Source organism: Oryctolagus cuniculus, chromosome 4 (genome assembly GCF_964237555.1).
Source record: "Oryctolagus cuniculus chromosome 4, mOryCun1.1, whole genome shotgun sequence".
Classification (NCBI taxonomy): domain Eukaryota; kingdom Metazoa; phylum Chordata; class Mammalia; order Lagomorpha; family Leporidae; genus Oryctolagus; species Oryctolagus cuniculus.
The window spans coordinates 10,366,854-10,390,674 of NC_091435.1; the positions used below are offsets into that span (position 1 = coordinate 10,366,854).

At 53.5% G+C, this 23,821-nt stretch overlaps 1 protein-coding gene across 2 annotated transcripts in view; it reads right to left on the bottom strand.

Annotated features, from left to right (window-relative positions):
* The window catches only part of CLIC6 (chloride intracellular channel 6), a 48,589-nt gene that overhangs the window by 11,775 nt on the left and 12,993 nt on the right, over positions 1-23,821 (bottom strand).

Below are 23,821 nucleotides of genomic sequence, written 5' to 3' on the forward strand. Positions count from 1 at the left end.
ACACAGATACACTCACATACACAGATACACACATACACACTCCTATACACGTGCACTCACACACAGATACACTCACAGATACGCCCATAGACGCACACACACACACTCCTATACACGTACACTCACACACAGATACACCCATACACACAATCGTACATATACACTCATGCACACACACATATACACACACTCACACAGATACACTCACATACACAGATACACCCATACACACATATACACACATACACACACACTCCTATACACGTGCACTCACACACAGATACACTCACACACAGATACACACACACACTCATACACATACACACAATCACACATATGCACTCACACACACACAGAGTCATACACATATACACTCACATACACAGATACACCCATACACAGATATGCCCATATACACACACTCCTATACACGTACACTCACACACAGATACACCCATACACACAATTGTACATATACAGTCATGCACACACACATATACACACACACTCACACACAGATACACTCACATACACAGATACACCCATACACACAGATACACACATACACACACACTCCTATACACGTGCACTCACACACATATACACTCACACACACAGATACACCCATACACACAGTCACACATATACACTCACACACACACACTCATACACATATACACTCACATACACAGATACACCCATACACAGATATGCCCACACACACACACACTCCTATACACATACACTCACACACAGATACACTCACACACAGATACACACACACACTCATACACATACACACAATCACACATATGCACTCACACACACACAGAGTCATACACATATACACTCACATACACAGATACACCCATACACAGATATGCCCATATACACACACTCCTATACACGTACACTCACACACAGATACACCCATACACACAATCGTACATATACACTCATGCGCACACACACATATACACATACACTCACACAGATACACTCACATACACAGATACACACATACACACTCCTATACACATACACTCACACACAGATACACACACACTCATACACATACACACAATCACACATATACACTCACACACACATATACACAATCACACATATCTACACAATCCCACACATGTACTCATTCATACATGCACTCACACACAGGTACTCTCACACCCATGCACACTCTCACACATACGTGTATGCACTTACACACACACTCCTATACACGTACACTCACACACAGATACACTCACACACAAATACACCCATACACACAATCGTACACATACACTCACGCACACACACACTCACACACATATACACTCACATACACAGATACATCCATACACACAATCATACATATACACTCACAGACACATATACACAATCACACATACCTACACAATCCCACACATGTACTCACACATTCATACATGCACTCACACACATGTACTCTCACGCCCATGCACACTCTGATACATACATGTATGCACTCTCACTCACACACATACACTCCTATACACATACACTCATACACAGATACACACACACTCATACACATACACACAATCACACATATAACTCACACACACACAGTCACACACATATATACTCACATACACAGATACACCCATACACACAATCACACATGCACACACACACTCCTATACACGTACACTCACACACATATGCACTCACATACACAGATACACCCATACACACAATCACACATATGCACTCACACACACATACACCCATACACATATACACTCACATACACAGATACACCCATACACAGATATGCCCATACACACACACACTCCTATACACAGTCATACACATATACACTCTCATATACAGATACACCCATACACACACAGATACACACATACACACACACAGTCATACACATATACACTCACATACACAGATACACCCATACACACAATCACACATATGCACTCACACACACACACACACACACTCATACACATCACGCACAGACAGGGCATTTTCTCTCCTCCTTCTGCACAACTCACCGCTCCCCTCTGAGTGGTTCAGAGAAGAGCAGGCGGGATCTCCCCTCATGATCAAAGGCAAAAATAAAAGACGCGCTCTGCCCCTCCCGCCATCTCTTGATCCCCTCCAGCAGGGCAGCTGCCCCTCCACTTGGGAGGATCTCGCTGGAAAGCAGAGCAGCCCACCCTCCCACCGGGACCCCGCCTCCGCCAGCCTCTGCCACGCCCGTCTACGGGACGACGTTTGAACGCTAAGACCTGGACATTCCCAAACTTGCATCTCCCCCTTTCTGATTCACAGAGGTGGCAGAGGGATGGGATGCGGAGCACTTTACCCAGGAGCTGATTTTACCCAGCGGGCATCGAAGTGGCAGGAGGTGAGACAAGTCCTTGCCAATGCCCCAGAGCAGGTCACATCCACACACACCCACAGACATGGAAGCCAGCGGAGCATCTGCCCTCTTTCCCACAGGCTCCCAGCAGAGAGGAAAAGCAGGAGGCGGGGCAACGGAGGGGCACATGCATGTGTTGGGTTTCAGAGCTCCCACTAAACAGAGCGAGGGAGAGGAAGCCGCCAAAGGAAGTTCTGAAACCTTCTGCCTCTGCCCATCATTCCCCCAGTCCACAAATCTCCAGCAAGGCTGTGGGAGCCATCAATCCTGCCCTAAACTGCCGGCAGGCAGCGTGAACATGCATACCCCGGGGTGAATCGCCGGCTTCACCGTCACCTGCTCAGGTCATCTATCCAGATGTACAAGTTAGTGGTTAGGGAGCCAGTGCTGTGGCATAGTGGTTTAAAGCCCTGGCCTGAAGCGCCAGCATCCCATATGGGCGCCGGTTCTAGTCCTGGCTGCTCCTCTTGCAATCCAGTTCTCTGTTATGGCCTTGGAAAGCAGTGAAAGATGACCCAAGTCTTTGGGTCCCTGCACCTGTGTGGGAGACCCGAAAGACGCTCCTGGCTCCTGGCTTTGGATCAGCTCAGCTCCGGCGGATGCGGCCATCTGGGGAGTGAACCAGAAGATGGAAGACCTCTCTCTCTGTCTCTATCTTTCTCTGTAACTCTGTGTTTCAAATAAATAAATAAAATAAATCTTAAAAAAATATTAGTGGCTAACAGATCACAGGCAGACGTTCCTACAAATTATGAGGATAAATGACAGGCAAGACTTGGTCAGCCTCTTCATGAAACAGACCAAAAAGCTCAGGAAAGATTCCTGGCATCATTAGCCAGAAGGGCAATGCAAATCAAAACCACAAGGAGACGCCACAATGCACCCACCAAAATGGCTAAAAGGAAAAGTCTGGATGACACCAAGTGTGGGCAAGAATGCAGGGCAACTCATGTCCCTACTCACTGTCCCCGAGGATGAACCCATCCAATGACGCGGGAAAACTGGCAGTTCCCGACCACAACAGACCACACGTCACCCTCACACACAACAGAAATGTATGTGAATGGACTCCCAATGACGTCTGTGCAAAGGTTTCTAGCACCTTTACTATAACAGCAAAAGCCTGGGAACAATGCAGAGGCCATGGAGAGCGGAACAGAGGTGACTTGTAGATATCGACACAAGGGAACACGGCACGACAATATGAGAGAATGAGCTGTTGTCTAAGCAACTATGCAGCTGTCTCTCACACACACGATATTAAGAGAAGGAAGCCAGATGCAGAGTCTTGTACAATTCAGGGCAGGTGAGCTTCGCTACAGTGATGGAATCAGAACTACACTTGCCCATGGAAGGACAAGCAGATCTGGGAGGGATAGGAGGGAGCCTCCTGCGTCCAAACATTTCTGAGATCCAGTAGTGCCTATGCCAATATATTCAACAGACAACGCCTTAAGGTTTTAGTACTCTAGGGCATATGAGTTCAACCTCAATACAAAAGCAAAGCAAGCGAGACTATTAACCTAAAAAAGACACAGTCTGATTTACTAGGTCTTGCATGGAGCCCAAGAACCCGAATGTGGACAAGCTTCCTGCTGTAGTGTGGATACTAGTTTGGGTGTCCCCACAAGCCCATGTGTTGGGGACGTGGTCCTCAAAGTCGTCTGCTGATGGTTAATGGATAAGGGTAACGATGACGTCTAAAGGTTGGGACTTTGGGAAGGGACAGACGGCACTGAGTTGGTGGAGCCCCTTGATTGAGTCCTGGTGGCTTTACAGAGAGACACGTGACCATGGAGAGTGAGTGTGCTTCCTGTCTCTCGGCCTCCACACTCATTCTGCCATCCATCACCTCGTCAGATGCCAGACCGCAGGGCTGCCTGATCCTGGGTTATGAGCTTGAGATCCATGGGCCAAAATAAACCTTCTTCCTGCATAAGTATTTTCTCTCAAGCATCTTAGTTATAGTGGTCAACATCTAACGTGCTCCCCCAAGTTGATGGATGCTTGTGTTGGGGGTGGGCAACACTGTGGCATAGCTGGTAAAGCCACGAATGGCAGTGCCACATCCCATATGGGTGCTGGTTCAAGTCTCTGCTGCTCCACTTCCAATCCAGCTCCCTGCTATGGCCTGGGAAAGCAGCAGAAGATGGCCCAAGTCCCTGCACCCATGTGGGAGACCCAGAAGAAGCTCCTGGCTCCTGGCTTCAGATAGGCCCAGCTCCAGCCATTGCAGCCATTTAGGGAGTGAACCAGTGGATGGAAGACTCCTCTCTCTGCCTCTGCCTCTCTGTAACTCTGCCTTTCAAATAAATAAATCTTAAAAGAGAGAGAGAGAGAGAGAGAGAGAGATAAGGCTTGTTATCCTCAACGTGAGAAACAGCCCTGCTGAACCCCTATGTGGGAGACCCACTGATAAGAAGACCCGGCTTTCTGGTTAGCAAAACAGCGGCACCAATGTGGAGACAATGGCTGTACTTAACAAGAGGTCATCAAAAATGTCATGGGAATGTGTACTATGAAAAAAAAAAGTACACATAGATTTCAAAAATTTGCACCAAAATGAATTCATTTTTCATTCCGTTTTTTCATGAACACTTTGAAGTCCCCTTATACACAGAAAGGGCATCAAAGGACCCAAGTCTTGGCATTCAGAGTCCTTTAAGCTCTGAGCCTGGCCGTCACACCCTCTGGCCCCTCCAACTCTCCCTTAAGCACCCACTTGCCTCCCGGGGAGGGCCTGGGAACCCGCAGGCAGTTAGGAGACCTGCAAGCAACCAGTCCCCTGCAGATGGGCCCAGGGTGAGGGTCCCCTCGCCCACCTAGGGCCATTCCCCAGCTCAGGGTCCCGCCGCCCTATGGCCACGATGAAGGCTGCTCCTGCCTCCTCCTCACTGTCCGCTCTGGAGCAAGGGCGAGCGCGGCGCTCAGTGCCTTGCTACTGGGGATCCATCTTCAATCACGGCGCTGTTTTATCTACCGCAGGCTTGGGCCGAGTCAGGGCAGCGGAGAAATGCCGGCACACAAAGCCGCGTATCTGGGCCAGTCCTGACTCACTCTGCAGTCTGCAAGTCGCCTGTTTTTCTAGTACCTTCTGCTAAGCACAGTAAAGTCTAAAGTAAGTTTCCATGGAGTAGGACCGTTGTTCTCTTCCTCCCTCGACTCCCTAAGCCTGGGAATCCTATCTGAACCCATCCTGAACGCGCAAAGTCCCTGCTGAGCCCCGTGTGTCCTGATCCATGGCGGTGCCTGACAAACACCGCTCTGTCTGGAAGGGGCCCCGCCCCGCAGCTGTGGTCTCTCTGCCTCCTGCAGCCCCCTTCATGCCGTCAACCTCAAGTCATTGCTCTCCCCACTTCCTGAGACCTGACAGCTACTGATCCAGGGAGAGCGAGCCCCCCCCCCCCCAAAAAAAAAAAAAAAAAACGGAAAAATAAGGGGGTTGGTGCTGTGGCATACAGGCTAAGCCTCCGCCTGCAGCACCAGCATCCCAAATGGGCACCAGTTCTAGTCCCGGCTCCTCCCTTTCCGATCCAGCTCTCTGCTCTGGCCTGGGAAAGCAGAGGAAGATGGCCCGAGTGCTTAGGCCCCTGCACCTGCATGAGAGACCAGGAAGAGGCTCCTAGCTCCTGGCTTCAGATTGGCCCAGCTCTGGCTGTTGCAGCTATTTAGGGAGTAAACCAGCAGATGGAAGATCTCTCTCTCTCTTTCTCTCTCTCTCTCTCCCTCCCTCCCTTTCTGTCTCCCTCTCTCTGTAACTCTGCCTCGCAAATAAATAAAAATCTTAAAAAAAAAAAAAAAAAAACTGTCTTTGGCACCCAACTATAAAAACAGAAACTTCTGAACAGACTCCTTCTTAGATCTGCAGCTGGGACAATGGTCGGCGGGGCCCAGTGCCCGCAGCTGAGAGGCCAGTGGCAAAGCCACAGTGGGATGTTTCCCCGCCGCGGGCCTTGCAACCACGCCGTTCCAACCCGCACGGCGGCGGCTGGGGCGCTGAAAGCTGTTAGGCATTTTAGGAGAATTAGCCGCTGTGACTGCCAATAAAACAGGATTTACGAATGCTCGGTTGCCTCATCTTAAATTACTCTAGAAAAAAACTTTTTTTTCCTGCCTCAGTCTGTTGTAAATGAGGGGGTTACGGGAACACGGTGGGAGGGACAAGGACGCCTTGCTGCCTCGTTTTATTACTTTAATGCGCTTTGCTGCTAGGATGTGCCAGCAGAAACAGAGGCCGTGGTGCGCCGTCTCCACAGCCCAGGATTGAGCAATAATGGGCTAGCGTCGTCCCGGCCGTGTTCCTGAACCAGACAAGATACCGGGAGCAAGCAACGGCCGCCACTGCAGCCGCTGGGATGCCTTCTCTAACCAGGGGTCTGATTTTCCAACGCTGATAATTCCCTCTGGTTAATTGCGCCCCGGGCTAACACTTCTCGGCCGTCGGGGGCGATTTCTGGATGCAGATGCTGCCGATGAAATTCAAGTAAGCAGCTGCAGAGGTCACAGGGGTTTTTGTTCCCAGCCAAGACCTAGGAGCTCGGACACCTGAGCATGCTGTCCGTCTGTCACCGGTGACAGCGATGGCAATTCTCAAAAGGAAAACAAGTCTCTTTGCACCTGAGAATGCCGGCAGCTGTGTGCAACCCCGGCTGCGCCCCCTCCCCTCGCAGGGAAGGTGAGGTGCGAGCTGGCGGGTCCCTGCAGCCCCAGGAGGTGGGCAGCTCCTTTTGCCACAGGCCCTCTTTAGATCAGAGCCAGGGCTTCCCGCTCCTTCTAAGCTGCTCCATCCTGAACTGGCAGGGAAGACTTTTTGCTAATTCCCTGCAAGCCCTCTCTGTTCAAACAGACGGCCCCTCCCATGGTCTGGAGCGCCATGTAAGGGGCACCCCACACACCTCACCCCCTTTCCACTGGAAGGGCTCCCTGCTCCTCAGCTGCTTCCAAGGGACCAGGCGACCCCGGCCTCCCTGTGCAGCCCTGAGAGGCAATGACCCCTGAAGCCATGCTCGGCAGCTCCGTGGCACCCCACACACCCACCACCTTGAGGCCACCTTCTTTCCAGAAAATTCTGTGTGGACCTAAATAGTCAACAGAGTCTCTACAGTGAGTACTTTCCTCTTCATCCAAACACAACGCAAAACACCGTGGGAGGCACAGGCAGCCCTGGTGATGTGCTAGGCGTTCTCTTTCTGGGGACAGGCTCTCAGCCCAGGAAGCAGGATGCATATCCTGTGTGCATGGAAGTATCTTGCTCTCTGCAGGAAACCAGAGGAGCCTGGGGCCTGACCGGGGTTGGGGGGGGGGGGGGTGGTTCAGGGCAAACAGCTCATGCAGCTCCATCGCATGGATGTGGGAGATGCCAATCAGGATGCAGGGGCTGCTCGCCGTTCACCCCTCCCTTCACTTGGGTCTGGGGCCAATGGCTTCAGAGGAAGCAGAGCCTGCAGGCAGTGCGGTGTCTGTGGGCAGCCAGAGGGTGGGGTGTCCCCAGCGAGGAAGACCGTGGCCACAGGAACCTGCCTGGACTCTCCTCTGAGGGCAGCTGAACTCGCTTTGTGCTGCCATGCACAGAGCACCACGAACTGGGTAATTCAGAAAGCAAGGAGGTTTTTTTCCCCCCCCCAAGGGTCCCAGAGGCTGCAAACCCAACTCCAGGAGTCAGCTCTGGCAAGACCTTCTTGCTGCGGCAGACCATGGCGAAAAGTACACCACGGCCAGAGAGGGCAAGCGAGAGCTGGATTTTCTAACACAGCCACTCCCATCCCCAGTAAAGGCACTTGCGCTCCTCTCGTGACCACATCACCTTGCAGGAGTCCCACCTTCCAGCACCGCCAAGTGGCAATTCCCACAGTAGCAGCTGACCCAAGGAGAGGCCAAACCCAGGCCAGGCAGAGCGAAAGCAAGTCAGACAGAAGATGACCCTCTTCCTCCATGTCCACTTGCAAATTTCCCGAAATCCTCCCACGTCCACTGCTGGAAGCGCCATGGCCTCCCACACTTCGGAACCTGGCAGTCAAACGCACACTTCCATGGGTCTTCCCTGGACCTGTTCATGGAGACTGGGGTTCCTTCCCCTCAGCACGTAGCTGCCACTGACTCTGGAGTTTTCTCAACACCCTCGTAGAACGTGCCAGCCAGAAACTCAGCCCAGCCGACAGCACAAGACATGGGGGACCACTGGTGCTTACAACAGGGCAGCGCTCGCCTGGCCAAGCCTCCAGCCTGTGCCCACTGCATCTCTGCACCAAGGCCTGCCACGTGGAGCAGGCTGAGACCAGGGAGACTCTCCCCTCCCTGGAGGAAGGCTGTGCAGGTCGGGTCGGGTACAGTCCTATTGGGTCTTTTCTTGTTTCCGAGTGGAAGCAAGTGGGATACCATGATTCGGGGCGGTGGGGGATGTCTGGAGTCAGGAACCCATTTTGTTCATCTAGGGCAGGGGTGAGGAACCTTTTTCCTGCCAAGGGCCATTCGGCTATTGATCCCGTTATTCATGGGCCATACAAAATTATCAACTCAAAAATTAGCCCGCCGTCAATGGACTGAATTTCGAGACCTGCCTGTGGTTGCCTTGGCAGGGCCAGGCCAGATGATCTCATGGGCCTTAGACACCCTATGGGCCAGAGGTTCCCCACCCCTCACCTGGAGTGGGGTGGCAGGTAGAGGGGCAAACCTAAGCAGAGAGAAGGTGTTAAAGCAAGTCCCATGGGCCCTGACAGTTCTTGGCATGGAAGCAACATCCAATTGTTCCGACGTACCCAGGCCTGGTCCACACCAGAAAATGCCACACGGCCCCTCCCTGCACTTCCGTTCCTAGGCAGACACTGTGAGCTTCACCCCTTTCGGCAGCTCACAAAGTCCCAGTACAGGAAGACTGCCCCGTGAGTGTCCCGTCTAACGGGAGGGAAGAGACCAGAAGCTGAGAGAGAAGGAGCTGGCACGAGGCCCACGTCACTAGCAGCACAGCCCTTCTAGGCCACCTCTGTCCCGAGATGCCTGGTCTAAGGGTTGTGACTTAAAATGCAACATTTAAATGTATCGAAGATATCTTGATTTTGAGTCCTCCTGTTCTGAAGGATTCTGTTCATTTGAAAAAGTGACAGTACTCTCCGTGTGTCTGGTAAGTTGAAGTTCCCATTTTCAATCAATAGCAGGTTTCCCGAGGGTTACACACCCAGGGCACCAGGCGCTGGGAGCCAGGGAGAGCCACGCGGACACCGGCCCCACGGTTGGCCAGTTGTATGGCTGTGGACAAGTCTCCCGACCTCTCTCAGTCTCCATGTCCGCCCCTGAAGACGTAGGGATAAAGACAGTCCTCGCAGGATCTCTGAGTGACACATCCTTGGCGATCCTGGGCACCCAGTAAAGGCAGCGATTATTGTCATTATCATCATCAACATCATTATCATTACGCTCCCAAAGCTGAGCAGAGCAGAGCAATTAGGGAACCCAGGGCACTTTTTAACAAGCCTCAACTGGTGTGCTTTTCATGCCGAATGGTACAGCCCTTAAAGAAAGAACCACAGATTTTTTCTCTCTCTCTCAAAAAAGTAACATATCGCATAGCCACTCCAGCTGTAAAGGAAGCATTGAAGTCCCTTGCCTAACTGCAAAGCAAACAGATCTTCAGCCAGGAAGCAAACAAGGCCTTGGCCTGGCATCTGTGTCTGGGAGCTACACAAACCTGATGCAAAGGCCCAGAGTCACCGTGGCGAGAGCTGCGCGCCTGCGGGGAACGTGGAGCAAGCACACGCACACAGCGCAGGGCTGATGAGCCCCTGGGAACCACTTCCCTCCCAGAAACGCCACCTGTCCATCACTGCTGACTCAAACAACCATCGACTCTGACTCCGAGGGCCAAGGACCTCATTCCAGATCTCAGGAATTGCAGTCTGGGAGACTCCGGTTCAGAGAGCTCCGGATCTGTGTTCTAAGCCAAGCAGGAAAAGCGGGCCTGACGTGGACTACAGAGTGACCAGCAGGAAATAAAGAGAAGGGGCCGGCGCTGTGGCGTAGCGGGTAAAGCCACCGCCTGCAGTGCCGGCATCCCATAAGGGCACTGGTTGGAGTCCCGGCTGCTCCCTTTCTGATCCAGCTCTCTGCTATGGCCTGGGAAAGCAGCAGAGGATGCCCAAGGTCCTTGGGAGACCCGGAAGAAGCTCCTGGTTCCTGGCTTCAGATCAGCAGCCATTTGGGAAGTGAACCAGCAGAGGGAAGATCTCACTCAATCCCTCCCCTCCCCCAACCCCGTGCAACTCTGCCTTTCAAATAAATAAATACATCTTCAAAAGGCAAAATGAAAATAAAGAGAAGAGGGCATCAACAGTCGGAAACACCCTTGAGACAAGAGTCTGAGAACCATGGCCGGCGCCGCGGCTCACTAGGCTAATCCTCCGCCTTGCGGCGCCAGCACATCGGGTTCTATTCCCGGTCGGGGGCGCCAGATTCTGTCCCGGTTGCCCCTCTTCTAGGCCAGCTCTCTGCTATGGCCCAGGAGTGCAGTGGAGGATGGCCCAAGTACTTGGGCCCTGCACCCCATGGGAGACCAGGAGAAGCACCTGACTCCTGCCTTCGGATCAGGGCGGCGCGCTGGCGGCAGCGCGCCAGCCGTGGCGGCCATTGGAGGGTGAACCAACAGCAAAAGGAAGACTTTCTCTCTCTGTCTCTCTCTCTCACTGTCTACTCTGCCTGTAAAAAAAAAAAAAAAAAAAAAAAAAAGAGTCTGAGAACCAGTCCCTGTGCACCCAGAGCATGATGGGATTGTAGGTCCACGTGCAGAGGGTGCTGGCCACAGCACGAGGGAGAACCCAGCGGCCCACCCCGTCTGTGGGGCAGTGGTTGCTAAAGCTGCTTTCACAAACCAGGAACAGCTTCCACCCTTGACTGCCTACTTTGATTCCAAGTCTGGGTCTAAGCAACCTATGGGCATTTTAGGATTCGAGCCTCTCACGGTCCCATTTCACGGACAAAGAAATCGAGGCTCAGAGAAACTAAGTGAATCGCCCCAAGACACAAAGAGGACTATCTGAACATAGCTGCCTCCTGTGCTTGCAAATTGGAGGCAGTCAGAGGCTCCCCCACCCTGCTTCTCTGCAGGTGCTCTGGGTCCCTCACCCAGTACAGTGCTTCTTCCCTGGAAACCACTCTCGCTCTGCCTCAGAGCCTCACCCCCAAATTCCCGGAGCAGGTCCTGCCGGGGCTCTCTGCCCCAGGGGTTGCTGGCCCCCTCTCGTCATCCCCACAGCTGGACGAGGTCTGCCCTGGGAAGGTGGCATCCAGCTTCCGCCGCTGGCTGGAAGGTGACCCGAGTGCAGGTGGAACCACACTCCTGGAAGCCAGTGTGTCCAAGGGGCCGTGCGGGCGCCTCCCTACCCCACCCCATCTACTAATAGTGCCTCCCCCTGAGTGTGGGGGGGTGCAAATTACATGAGTTGCTGCACATAAAACATGGAACAGGGCCTGACACAGAGGAACAAGCTCTGTTCTGTGCACCCTCCTGCTTCCCCACCCCTCCCCCTCTCCACCCCTCCCCTGCCCACGGCCCCGCATCTGCCATTCAAGCCATTTCCTCTCCTCAAGGGTCCTGCCCTTGTGATTGGAGGCCACCTTCCCCAAGTCCCTCCTGCCCGCCTGCTGCCACTAGGGGTGCGTTCTTCCAGCTCCGTGTCCCTCTGAGTCTGATCACCCCCCCCCCCTTCCTCCTGGCTGAACTCTGCCTGGTGGGGCACCAGGATTTCTCCTGTTCCCCGTGCCGGTGTTCCATCAGGGCCGGACAAGAACCAAGGTCCTCCTCGCAGTGCCTGCCACGTTTTAATTGTCTTCCTATCCCCGGGATGGTGTCTGCAGAATCAGGCCAGGCCCAGGAAGGCACTCCGTGAAAGCCACATCGTGGAGCCACGGAGCACAGGGAATTCGTCCTCAGATGGGGTTCCCTGCACGAGAGGGACACCACTGCTTGTCCCTGCGGAGGACAGCGAGTCCCAGTCCCGCAGTCCTTCTGCCTTCTCTGTCCCCAGATAGCTGCCCACCTGCCTGTAAGGGATGCCTTCTTCTAACCCATGTGACAATCAGCAGGTGACCAGCACGCCCTGGCCTGCCTCCACCCAAGTCCCCCAGGCAAGCTCAGGCTGTGGGTTATCTCACAGTGAGCCTCATTTTCATTACAATCCCCTGGATTACCTAGCAGCAGGGGCCCAGGCCTCGCCCTCACCTGGCCAGACCTCACCTGCTATGGAGGTGAGACCCAGGTCAAGGACAAGCCAGCTCCCCTGGGAGGAGAGAGAAGGTGGGATTTAAGACAGGCCTGGCCAACTCCCCAAGTCCAAGCCCAAACACAGAGGCAGCTAACACACAGGGACGGCCGCCAGCAGCCTGGCCACGGTCAGGCCACCCGGGGGAGGGTTTGAGGCTCGGCTCCGCCAGAGCAGCCGCAAAGGTGGGTGGTGAGTTCAGGGGGCTGCACTGTCCCAGAAGCGTCTGTTCATCTCAGAGTGCGACAGCCACGCCACACATGGGGGCCAGAAACCAAGCCCCCCTCTGCTTGAAATCCCCAAACTGCTCTCAATAAGGGCCCCATGTCCCTTTGATCCTCCAGATGACTTCTTGTATCAAAAAGAAGAAGAAAAAAACCCTTGGCCAGACGCCTCCTCCTAGCAAGTGAGGGTGGGAAAATCGATATCTACTGCAGGAGCTCTGGGCATGGAGCTCCCAGCTCGCCTTCCAAAAAGAAGCTTAAAATTAGACGCAACCTCTCAAAATAAGGCACTAGAGGCCTCAGGACAGTCACATACTCCAGTGCTGCTTTGACAAATGGGATTGATTGCCAACAAAACAGCCACGTTGTGAAAAAACTGTGTCAATGATGATAAAGATAACGGCAGCAGCTACCTACAAGCCGGTCACTCCAACTAACATCAATTTACAACAACGCTATCCGATTAGGTATAACTATGGTCCCCATTTACAAGAGAAATCGGTACACAGAGACACAGAGGAACTTGGTCAGGGTCACACAGCAGGATCTGAACCCAGGCCGTGGCCTTGAGCCCACCTCCGCGTCCCATCGCAGCAGATCCCTGCTTGCCTGTGTCAGCTGGATGGCTTAGACTGGCCTGCACACTGCAGGTGGCTGGCAGAAAGCCACGTGCTAATGGGACATGGCTCAGAAGCAGGGACAGCCCACGGGACAAACAGCAGAGCTGGGCACGCCCTGCCATGTCAGCGGGGGGCGACTCAGGGGCCAGGTGGCTGTGGAGCGCATCCTTGCGTTTCCCTCTCCAGGAAACATTCCTAGAGGCCAAGGCGAAGTGAGGCTGCCGTTGCACCCCTGCCCCCACCCCCACAGGTGCCACGGGACAGCCCTCCTGCCCCTTAACCACAGACCACCTGCACTCTCACGCCATGCCCTGAAGAAAGTGGGGAGCCCTGCAAAGCCCTGAGCCCGGACCCATGTCCCACTTCTACCAGCAGGGCAGGCAGCACCAAGGGTCCCCAGGGAAGACCCTGTGGCCCTGCTGTCATCTAGGCTGTACTGGCCTCATGTGGCGTGTGTTGTGTCCTATGGCCGAAAGAGTTTTGGGTCTGGAATTTTTTTAAGGAAGGTAAAACCAAGGCCTGCCTAAGCCATGAATAACCTTCAAGGAAAGCACACAGAGAGACCTAGGCACCGAGGAAGGCCACCTCCCGGGGTCAAGGGCAAAGCATTGGTTGGGACCAGTAGGGCAGTCATAGAGGCCCCCAGGAAAACAGCCACTGGCCAACTTCCCAAATACATCCGCCCTTGACCACAGCTCGCCTTGGCCATGGCCTGGGGTGCTGGTGACAGAGTGCGGGGAGACAAGCTCTGAGACCATCTACTGCTGAGTCGGCAGAACAGCAGCCCCTCGAAGACGTCCATGCCCTCCCTGGACCACCTGTGAACGCACCCCCTTACTTGGCAAGAAGGACCTGAGCAATGACGTCCAGGCTGTCACCCTTGAATGGGGACTATCCTGGATGACGGTGGGGGGCGGGGGGGGCGGGCAATCTAACCCACGCACCCTGAAAAGTGCCACCCTTCCCAGCCGTGGTCGGGAAAGGCTAGAGTAGGAAGGACCAGCTAGAGAGCCGAAAGGTTTGAAGATGAAGGAAGGGGACCACAAGCCAAAGGACGCAGCAGGTGGTTCTTAGAAGGTGGTAACAGCGAGGACATGGATTCTCCCCCTAGGGCCCCCATGGCACTGCTGATGCCTTCATGAGTTCACTGAGCTCCAAGTCAAACTGACGACCAACAGAACTGCAAGACGACACACCGGAGTGGCTCGAAGCCACCAAGACTGTGGTGACCTGACGGCAGCAATAGACGACCAGCATGGTTGCTTTCCCATATAGGAATCCTAGAATTTTCCTCAAGACAGTTCAGTGGCTCAACTGCAAACTGGCCGTGCAAAGACACAAACCCTGAAGCAGGCAGTGCCTAGCCTATTTCTAGCAACTTCTAGCAGTAACAATGGAGCCGAGGCCACAACTCCTCCGCGTGCACTAGTGACTCTGGCAAGACCGAGCTAACGGTTCATCTGGCCAAACATCCAGCAGGGCATGGCCCCAGAGCACCCGCTCGAGAGGATGTCGGCCCCACCTGCACCACTTGGCTCTTTTTAATCTTGGTGCCTGCCTTACCACCTTTGTGGGAACCTGCCGGCAAGCATCAGAACATGGAAACAGGAGGCCATTTGGTGCCCCCTAGTGGTCTTGAGTTGCACTTGCAGGCTTAGCCACTTTCCACTCTTAACTATTTCCATCTGTAATTGGGTTCTGGTTTTGGAAACTGTTACAAGTTAGCTGTTAGCTCCTTTCAACTCTCGTTGAAGAATTTCCCAGAAAGACTGGGAAAGCAGCTCTATGGATGGGAGAGAAGGGTCATCCCATATGCTGGGCAAACCAGACTCCCCAAAAAGAAATTCTAACCATCTCTCAAAGTGTTCACATTCAGCTTTCTCCATTTGTTCAGAATGCTCTAGAAGGAAATCAGAAATATCTTCAGGGTTCTTAGGGGAATTACGAGCTGGAGGCGAGGGCCGATGTGGATTCTACTCTGCCTTCCTTTCAAAACAGTAAGAGGTGGTGCCAATCAGAGGCTGTGTGGGTAACGCCACAGTTTCAGTTCCACAGGCTGTGTGGCGCAATTCACAAGATCTGGAAGTACCCACCAGTCTAAAGATGCCCTCACCGGCCTTCCAGGAAAGAGCCGAGTCCCAGGCCGTGGACCACCCAGAAGGAAGGGAGGGCAAGTGGTGTCCGCCTATCGGAGGGCCTCGGAGCCCCTCACCTTCCTTCGAATGGCATTTCCTGCACATTTTCCCATCGGCAAAATGAAGGGCTCCACCCTGAGAGTGTTCTACACCTCCCATCGTGTCCGGTCAAGTTGCACCGCAAGTGAGCCCTCTTGTCCCGGTGTCATTACTGGCACCGTGGAAAGACAGCAGGTCCAGGCCTTTCCAAAGGCTTTGAGACGGTTTTGAGAAGCCGTGTTAACTACAACAGCTGGCCACTGTTGCCAGGGCAGATACGCAAGGTGTAAGACTGAGCCACCAGGACCACGGGAAAATAGTTACCCAGGGTAGTAAGCAGGTACGGTTTCCTAAAGTGAAGCTCGTGATGCCACTCCTGGGCGAAAAGCTCCATCAAACATGCCGGCTTCATTTTAAACAGCACAGGAGCCACTTGGAGCCCCCAAGGTCGTCCTTTCTCTGTCATTGTCTTGTTAACGGAGTAACTTCAGTGAGAACAGCAAAAGCAGCTCCTAGCACCAGCACCACTGTTTCCAGAGCACAGAGGCCCCTTCACAGCCCACCATGGGGGCCACGTGCTTGGTCAACGGCCAAGGGCGATCATGCTTTTTATTTCAGTGCAAATTGAGTAAGCTTGGCTTACGTCTTCTTGTCCAAGAAACCCAAGCCACAGCAACCTGCTCACTTTCCCTGTTTTCTCTCCTAGTCACCGAGATGGGAAGGTAAAGTCACATTCATAAACCCACTCATAAACCCGTTCATAAACCCGTTCATAAAGACCTGCCTGTCCTTCTGCACTGGTGAAAAGAGACAAAAGAATCAACCATGGGGCTGGCTCCAAGGCACAGCAGGTTAATCCTTTGCCTGTGGCACCAGCATCCCACATGGGTGCTGGTTCTAGTCCGGGCTGCCCCTCTTCCAATCCAGCTCTCTGCTATGGCCTGGGAAAGCAGTAGAAGATGGCCCAAGTGCTTGGGCCCCTGCACTCACGTGGGAGACCTGGAAGAAGCACCTGGTTCCTGGCTTCAGATCGGGGTGCAGCCCCAGCCATTTGGGGAGTGAATCAACGGAAGGAAGACCTCTCTCTCTATCTCTCCCTCTCACTGTCTGTAACTCTGCCGCTCAAATAAATAAATAAAATCTTTAAAAAAAAAGAATCAACCAACAGTGCATAGAATCATATTAGGGATAAAATGGGGAAACGGTGGCATTAAACGTCAAAAGCAGGAAAATCAGCATCACAATCTAGAAAAAAAATGTAAAGTTTACAAGAATGATAAAACGATAATAGAATGTTTAAGATACTTCAGACATTACAGAATTGTCCGGAAGTTCTACCATCCCCCACTGCCCACGGATAGTGCTTGACCCCCACAGTAGGAAGGGCCCTGGCTCAAGGCCAAGGGGGGATCAACTGCGCTCCCAGAAGAGAAACAGCAAACTGGTTGGCCAAGGCTGCCACCCTGGCTTTACGAGAAGGAAGTCTTTCTTGGGCCACATGCTTTTTTTGGCAAATATTATACCTCCCTCCCCACCCTCACTGCTGGGAACGGAGAAGGAGGGAGACCTGTTTTGTTTCAGGATTCCCTAACCTCACCCAGCTGAGATCAGCTCCCGTAACTACACAAACCAGGTGAGAAGCAAAGCATTCAAAGGCTGCTGTCTTCACAAGGCACAGTCAGGGGCCAATGTTGTGGCATAGTGGGTTAGGCCGCTGCCTGCAGCCTGCAGTGCCGGCACCCCACGTGGGTGCTGGTCCAGTCCCGGCTGCTCCACTTCCCATCCAGCTCCCTGCTAATGTGCCTGGGAAGGCAGCAGAAGATGGCCCAAGTGCTTGGGTCCCTGCATCCCAGTGGGAGACCTGGAAGAAGCTCCTGGCTCCTGGCTTCAGCCTGGCCTAAGCCCTGACCATTGCAGGTGTTTGGGAAGTGAACTGGCAGATGGAAGACCTCTCTCCCTCTCTCTCTCTCTCTCTCTCTCTCTCTCTCTCTCTCTCCCCCCCTCTCTCTCTCCCTCCCCCTCTCTCTCTCTCCTCTCTCACTCCCTCCCTCACTCCCTCTCTCTCTTTCTCGTTCCCTCTCTATATATAACTCTGCATTTCAAATAAATAAATCTTTTTATAATGGGGGGTGGCAATTATACTAAGTGACAGGGAAACCAATGCCCCTAACCTGTGGCAAATCACCCAGCAGCCACAGCAGTGCAGGCTGAGGGTGACACAGCACGTCATCGGCCCCACACAACGTGATGCAGGCACCATGAAGGGGAGGTTGGCATCGCCTACAAAGGTTCACGTCTTGTTCTAAATCCAATCTGGGCGAGTCCAGGTACTTAAGGAAATGCCTTAGTAAAGTTTTGTGTTCAGGGCAAAGCAAAGTAAGGCTTGGAAAACGAGAATCAAAGAGGAGGGTATGTGTCCCTTTCTATACAGAATAGCTTGGAAATGGCTTACGCAGGGCTGCCAGAAAGTGACAAAACAGGAAGATGAAGAGAATCTGGCTGTGACTAGGGACGGTGGCACCAGCCTCCAGATGCCCGTCCTGCGCACCTGTGAGCTGGGCCAGGGGAGGGACCCGCAGCCACCCCCCTCCGCCCCAGGAGGTCTGTCCATTACTTGAGGACACGCAAGGGTCTGGATGCTCCCACTGGAAGCACCTCGATTGGAAATAGACTAGTAAGATGACAGACCAGTGTTCTCCAGGTCTAAGGAGGTAGAAACTCAGCTCACCAAAGGAGATGCAAGAATACATTTGGACGCTGTGACACAAAGCCAGGTGTATGTACAACCTCATAGTCTGTCTACGGTGACGGGAAAATCATAAAACATCCTAAAGAATGTCAGAACCAACAAAGGCATGGAGTCACGTGAAAGTCTTTGCCAAACCAAAGAAAGGGTTCGAGAGAATCCTGAAGTCCCCAGAGAGAGCCCCCGACTGCCACCATGCACACAGACTGAGTCCATAGCCCGGTCTCTCCTGGGGCGGGCACTACCCTGGAACTGTGCCAGGCAATACAGAGGGCCACCAAGATCAACCTCGCCCCCAGACAGTCCTCAGCAAAAGGAAGAACTTCAAATCCATTAACACACCAAACGAGACATTTGCTAGAGGACCTTCATGGAGGAGCACAGGGACGAGAATCGGCAGAAGGCAGTCCTACAAGGAAATGTGATGAGAGGGATGGGCTTTGAAACCTAAAGCCCTGGGAACTGGGCTCTGGTTTCCCGAGGCCCCCTTCTCCCACCCTCACAGCCAAGACATCATTCTGCACCCACGTCTCTCCTTGCACCAGCTGCCCTGGGCTCCTGCAAACACATGGGCTGGGCTGCGTCGAGGACAGACAACCTCCCAAGAGCAGCAGCAGCATGACCACCAGGAACGTGGGACATCAAAGAGGTGGTGGGCAGCCCACAGAGCCACACCCCTCTCTCAGCCCCGCCCTCACCCTGCACCTGCACCACAGCCGGCGCACAGGAACCAAGCAGGGCCCAGGCTCCGACGATGGGGGTGCAGGATGGCTGTTCCTCAGGCCAGCGAAGAATAAGAAGGGAGCCCTCTGTTCTCCCTCTGAACCTCTGGAGGGCTACGCACCTCCCTCCCACCTGCACCCCACACTGAAGGCATTGTTGGAAACGTGACTTGCGTTGTTAAAAAGAATGGTCTTACGGAAATAAAAGCGAATGACTTGTTTTCATGCCTTTTGTTAACTTGCTGTTAAAACAACCACAAGCACACAGAGAAGAGAGGGGCATTCGGGGCACAGAAAGGGCAGGGGCAGGGCTGCTGGGTCCCAGGCATTTCTGACTCACAGCGTGCTGGGTCCCGGGCATTTCTGACTCACAGCGTGCTACATGCCGTAGGCTGTTGAGCCCAGCCCGGGGCATCACACCCCAGTCCTGCTCCGGTTCCCCGGATCCTGTCTCTATGCAAATCCACACTAAGTGCACCATGTACAGGACCCTGGTGATGGAGACCCTCGCAAAGAAGAGGGGGCTTAGGTTGGGCTTCATCGGTGCCTCATTGGTGACTGTATCCCACAAACGAAAATTCTCCCAGAAAAAAACAGGCACCAAACACCGGATGCCCCAAACTAGAAAACTCAGAGCCTTGTTCCAAAACATGAAAACTGGGCAAAAATAATAAAAGCTTTTATAAGATTTGGGATGCTTAATAAGACTCCCTGAACCAACAAACAAAGTCATGAATCAACAGGAACCTCAAAACATGTTGGTGGTCAGCCCTCCAGGGCCCCGTGGACAGACACACTGGCTTTTGACACAGAAGCCGATGTTCAAGGTCAAGGGGATGGTGAGGAGACACGAGGAGAGGCCGCGTCTAGACAAGGTTCAGATTCTAAAACTTTCCACACTTTGCCTTCTTCTGGTTTTGGGTCCCCGTGGTGTTGAGGACACTGTGAAATCCCGCCTCCCGCGGAGAGAGTGCGAGAACCACAGAGCCACACACTCACTTCACAAACCGCCCGTTATGAACAAGCTGAGTAATGTCAGCGGCTCTCCAGTGATTTCCATTTTTCTGCAGGTGCCATTGGTGCCAGCAGCAAGAGCTTCGTCACTAGCACTTGGCAAACCCTGAGAAGCCAAGTGGCCAGCATAAGCTCTGCATCACTTGCAGTCCTGGAAACCTTCACTGTAGATTGTAAGACAAACTCTGGCACGGAAACATCACCCACTGGCACCTTTTTAAGGGGGTGGGGGGCGTTCTCACGCTGTGGCCTACATTTCTGGGAAAGACCATGTGAGCTGGATTTACGTATTGACTGGTTTTCCCATGGACACCACAACACAACAGAGGTTGGGGCTAAAGGCGGGGTCTCTATATAGAGGCCCAACCCATCACAAAATTGGGAGAGGAGTGTCCCAGAGAACACCAAGTGCTGTAAAGGGTCTAGAAACCACGTACGAGGGTCACAGAGGTAACCCGAGCCAAGCCAGTGTGGACTCAACAGAGAGCGCCCATCCCCACTAAGTACCATCCAATTTCATGATTTCCATAGGCGCCAAGTACGCCATCGCGGGGGTCGTGGAACACAGGCAGGAATCGCCCCCTGGGGAGACTTCGACACTGGGCTATCAGGCTGGGATGCCCTAGCTCAGGTTCTGGGATGCCCAGCGTCTGTGGGTCCCCCTGAGAGACCGGGGGAAGCGATCCCATCGCCCTGCAGCCATGAGACAGCCACCGAGGCCCCATCGCCTTTCCCCCGGCACCTGCAGGCCAAGTTTTTCTCAGCTCTGCGTCCCCTTCTCCCTCCTTCCTCTGCAGCTTGAGTCAGCAAACTAGGCGCTTTCAGACCTTACCCACCTCTCCCCCAAACAGCACCTCTTGGTTGGGTGCAGGATTGAGCTGTATAGGGCAGGGCCCAGAGCAGGTGGTCCTGCGGCCAAAAGCGGTGAGGGCAGAATGAGCTGGCCACGCAGGAGACCATCTGCAAAGCTTCTGGGTTTCTTAACTTTGCCTGCCGAGCAGGGGCGAGACTACACCAGAAACCACCTCCCGCCCAGTGTCCTCCTGCCCTTGTCTTCTCTTGCCTGCCCTCTAGTGGGCAACAAAGTACACTGCAAGGACAGCCACAACCAACAAGACCCAGCCGCAGAAACAGGGCTCCTTGCGGAAGATTCTGACTAATGGACAAGTCTTTTCTTTCCACGCTTAGGAGGAACGGGAGGCGAGGCTGTGTGCCTCCCTACCCTTGTTGGCATTGTTTATTCTTGTTGTATCAGCTGTTCCCGTGAAACCGACATCACGCATCACACATGTGTCTACAAAGGGGCGATCTAGGGGCGGCGATGCCTGTTTGAGAAAAGAAGAAGTGAGTACTGTTTCCTTGAGCAGTGACAGAATGCAGAGTGGCTACCGTGACCACGACACATCCAACTCATGCCGTGGGCCACCCGGCCCCAGAGGCGTTTAGCATCAGGCACGCTGAATGCACCCGGGCGGGTGTCCTGTGTCAGCAGCCCGCTCCTGTCCGCTGCTGTACCTTGAAGCACGCGTCTCACTATTCATGTCCTTGGAACTTCAGATTTCATTCAGCATTAGCCTGAGAGCCTAGGAAATAGATCTTCTCTCTTAAAATTCTGAAACATACATCTAAACTTTCAAAAAGCCTATTAACCCGGCACATAGTCCCCAGTGTGTATCGTGTTTTTTCTTTTCAGCTGCCGTAACAATTAATTTATTATTAAATGGATTAAGTGGTTGACCCGCACAGCTTAATGACTGAACCACGCAGCTTTTAAACGCTGGCAAAAGGTTTAGAGAGGGCAGCGCTCACAGCCCAGCAGGTGGAACAAAGGCACAGAGGAGTAAATGAGCAAAAACTATGGACCTGCCATTTTTTCTCATATAGAAATTAAGCTTTTAAAACTCCGGGGCTATTTTTAATCCTTTTTTAATAATATGGCCTGATACCAACGGAAGCTTTTACACGGAGATGAAAAGCTTATTTCCTTGTCAAATTCTCACGAGGAATTATCTCAACAAAGCAGCAGCTTGTTCTGGCAAGCCTGCTTACTGACGCAGCCTGTTCCCAGAGACCCTGGTGGTTTATGTTCTCGAATGACACGGTACCCCAAGCTCCACAGACACTCAAAAGGGCAACAATGCCGGCAGCAAATGGAAGCACTGGCTACGCCGACACCCAGACCCCTCTTGGAACTGCCTCAACCTCTACCGCCCGCCTTGCCCTGTCTTCACCCACTCAGAGGAGCCCTAAGCCACGGGACCAGCCGTCCCAGGACAAACTACCCCAGATTTCACAGGCTCCGTTCTGGTACATCCACGAAGCTGTGATTGAGGAATTCGAGCAAAGCCCTCCCGAGCGATCCTCTGTCCTGCATGGCCCTGATGAAGTTACCCCGGGTGTTCAGTTAGCGGTTGGGTCAGTCTAGCAGGTCCACACATCTTCACCCAGGTGTCAGTGTCGTTCAGAGATGGCAGGAAGGCTGGGGCCCCTGGCGCTGTCAAGTGGCCACCAGCAGGGAGCCCCTCCAGCACAGCGACCTCAGGATGGCCTGCAAGGTTGAAGCTACGCTGTCCTCTGTGATGACAGTCACCGGGCAGCACTCCTACCACCATGCAGGCCACCAAGGAGTCACGACTCCCAGGGAAGAGAGGCGGACTCCTCTTCTCAATGGGACGAGCACCAAAGAACGGGCCACCGTCTTCACTCCACCACGCCATGGACTCCTTGGGGAATCGTATCATTAATCATGGGTGCAGTCCTGAGCTAGCTGAACTGGCTCCAACAAAGCTTCAGCAAGGTCTAAAAGCAAGGGAGTTTGCTTGTTTGTTTTACATCCAGCAACTAGAAGAACAACGTATCTGCAGGACTTCCGGTTCCAAACCTCGGTGTCTGCAGCCATCTTGCCTTTTGCTGCTCTGTAGGACTCCAAGGGTCATCAGACACGGGTCACTGTCCCCTAGTAGCTGACGTGCGAGTCCCTCAGAGCTTTCCTAAGCATTGCTCTCTCAGTTTGGAGACTTGAATGACACAAAGAAGCCACTGGACACAACCCAAACCATCCCCTGGTCTGATTGCTGATGGGGACAGAGGCAAACTAAAGGCAGCATCGTTTCACACTTCTCCAAACTCGCCTGCCAGGCCCTGACACCAACAGCACCAAAAATGTGCTACTTTTCCTCTTGGAGGGAGATGGCCTGTTACCCAGAGTCCCAAACAAATGACACCTTCATTCCACGCCGCCTTCAGACCACACACAGCTGCGAGGCGCCCGGTGTACAGACCATGCCATGTGGCCATCGTCCTGGAAACCCCGTTACCACATCGTCGTGTACCCTGCCAGGAAGAGATCACCCATGAGAACACCCACTTCCCAGCTCTGAGTCCTGGTCCCCACGCCCCGCTGTGGCTGGACAAGGGCCGGGGGGTGGGGTGGGGTGGGGGCACCAGGCCTGCCCGCCCAATGAGCTGCAGCCCCTACAAAGAGTTAGGGAACCACAGCTGAAGCCTTGGGCAGAGCGGCTCCAGGGCGCGTCCTCTCTCAGCCTCTGGCCGGGAGGCAGAGCCCAGCAGGATTCTGAAGGCGACCCCCAGCACGAAGAGGGACCTGGGGGACTGGTATCTCTGAGTGGGCACCGTGATGCTGCTCTTC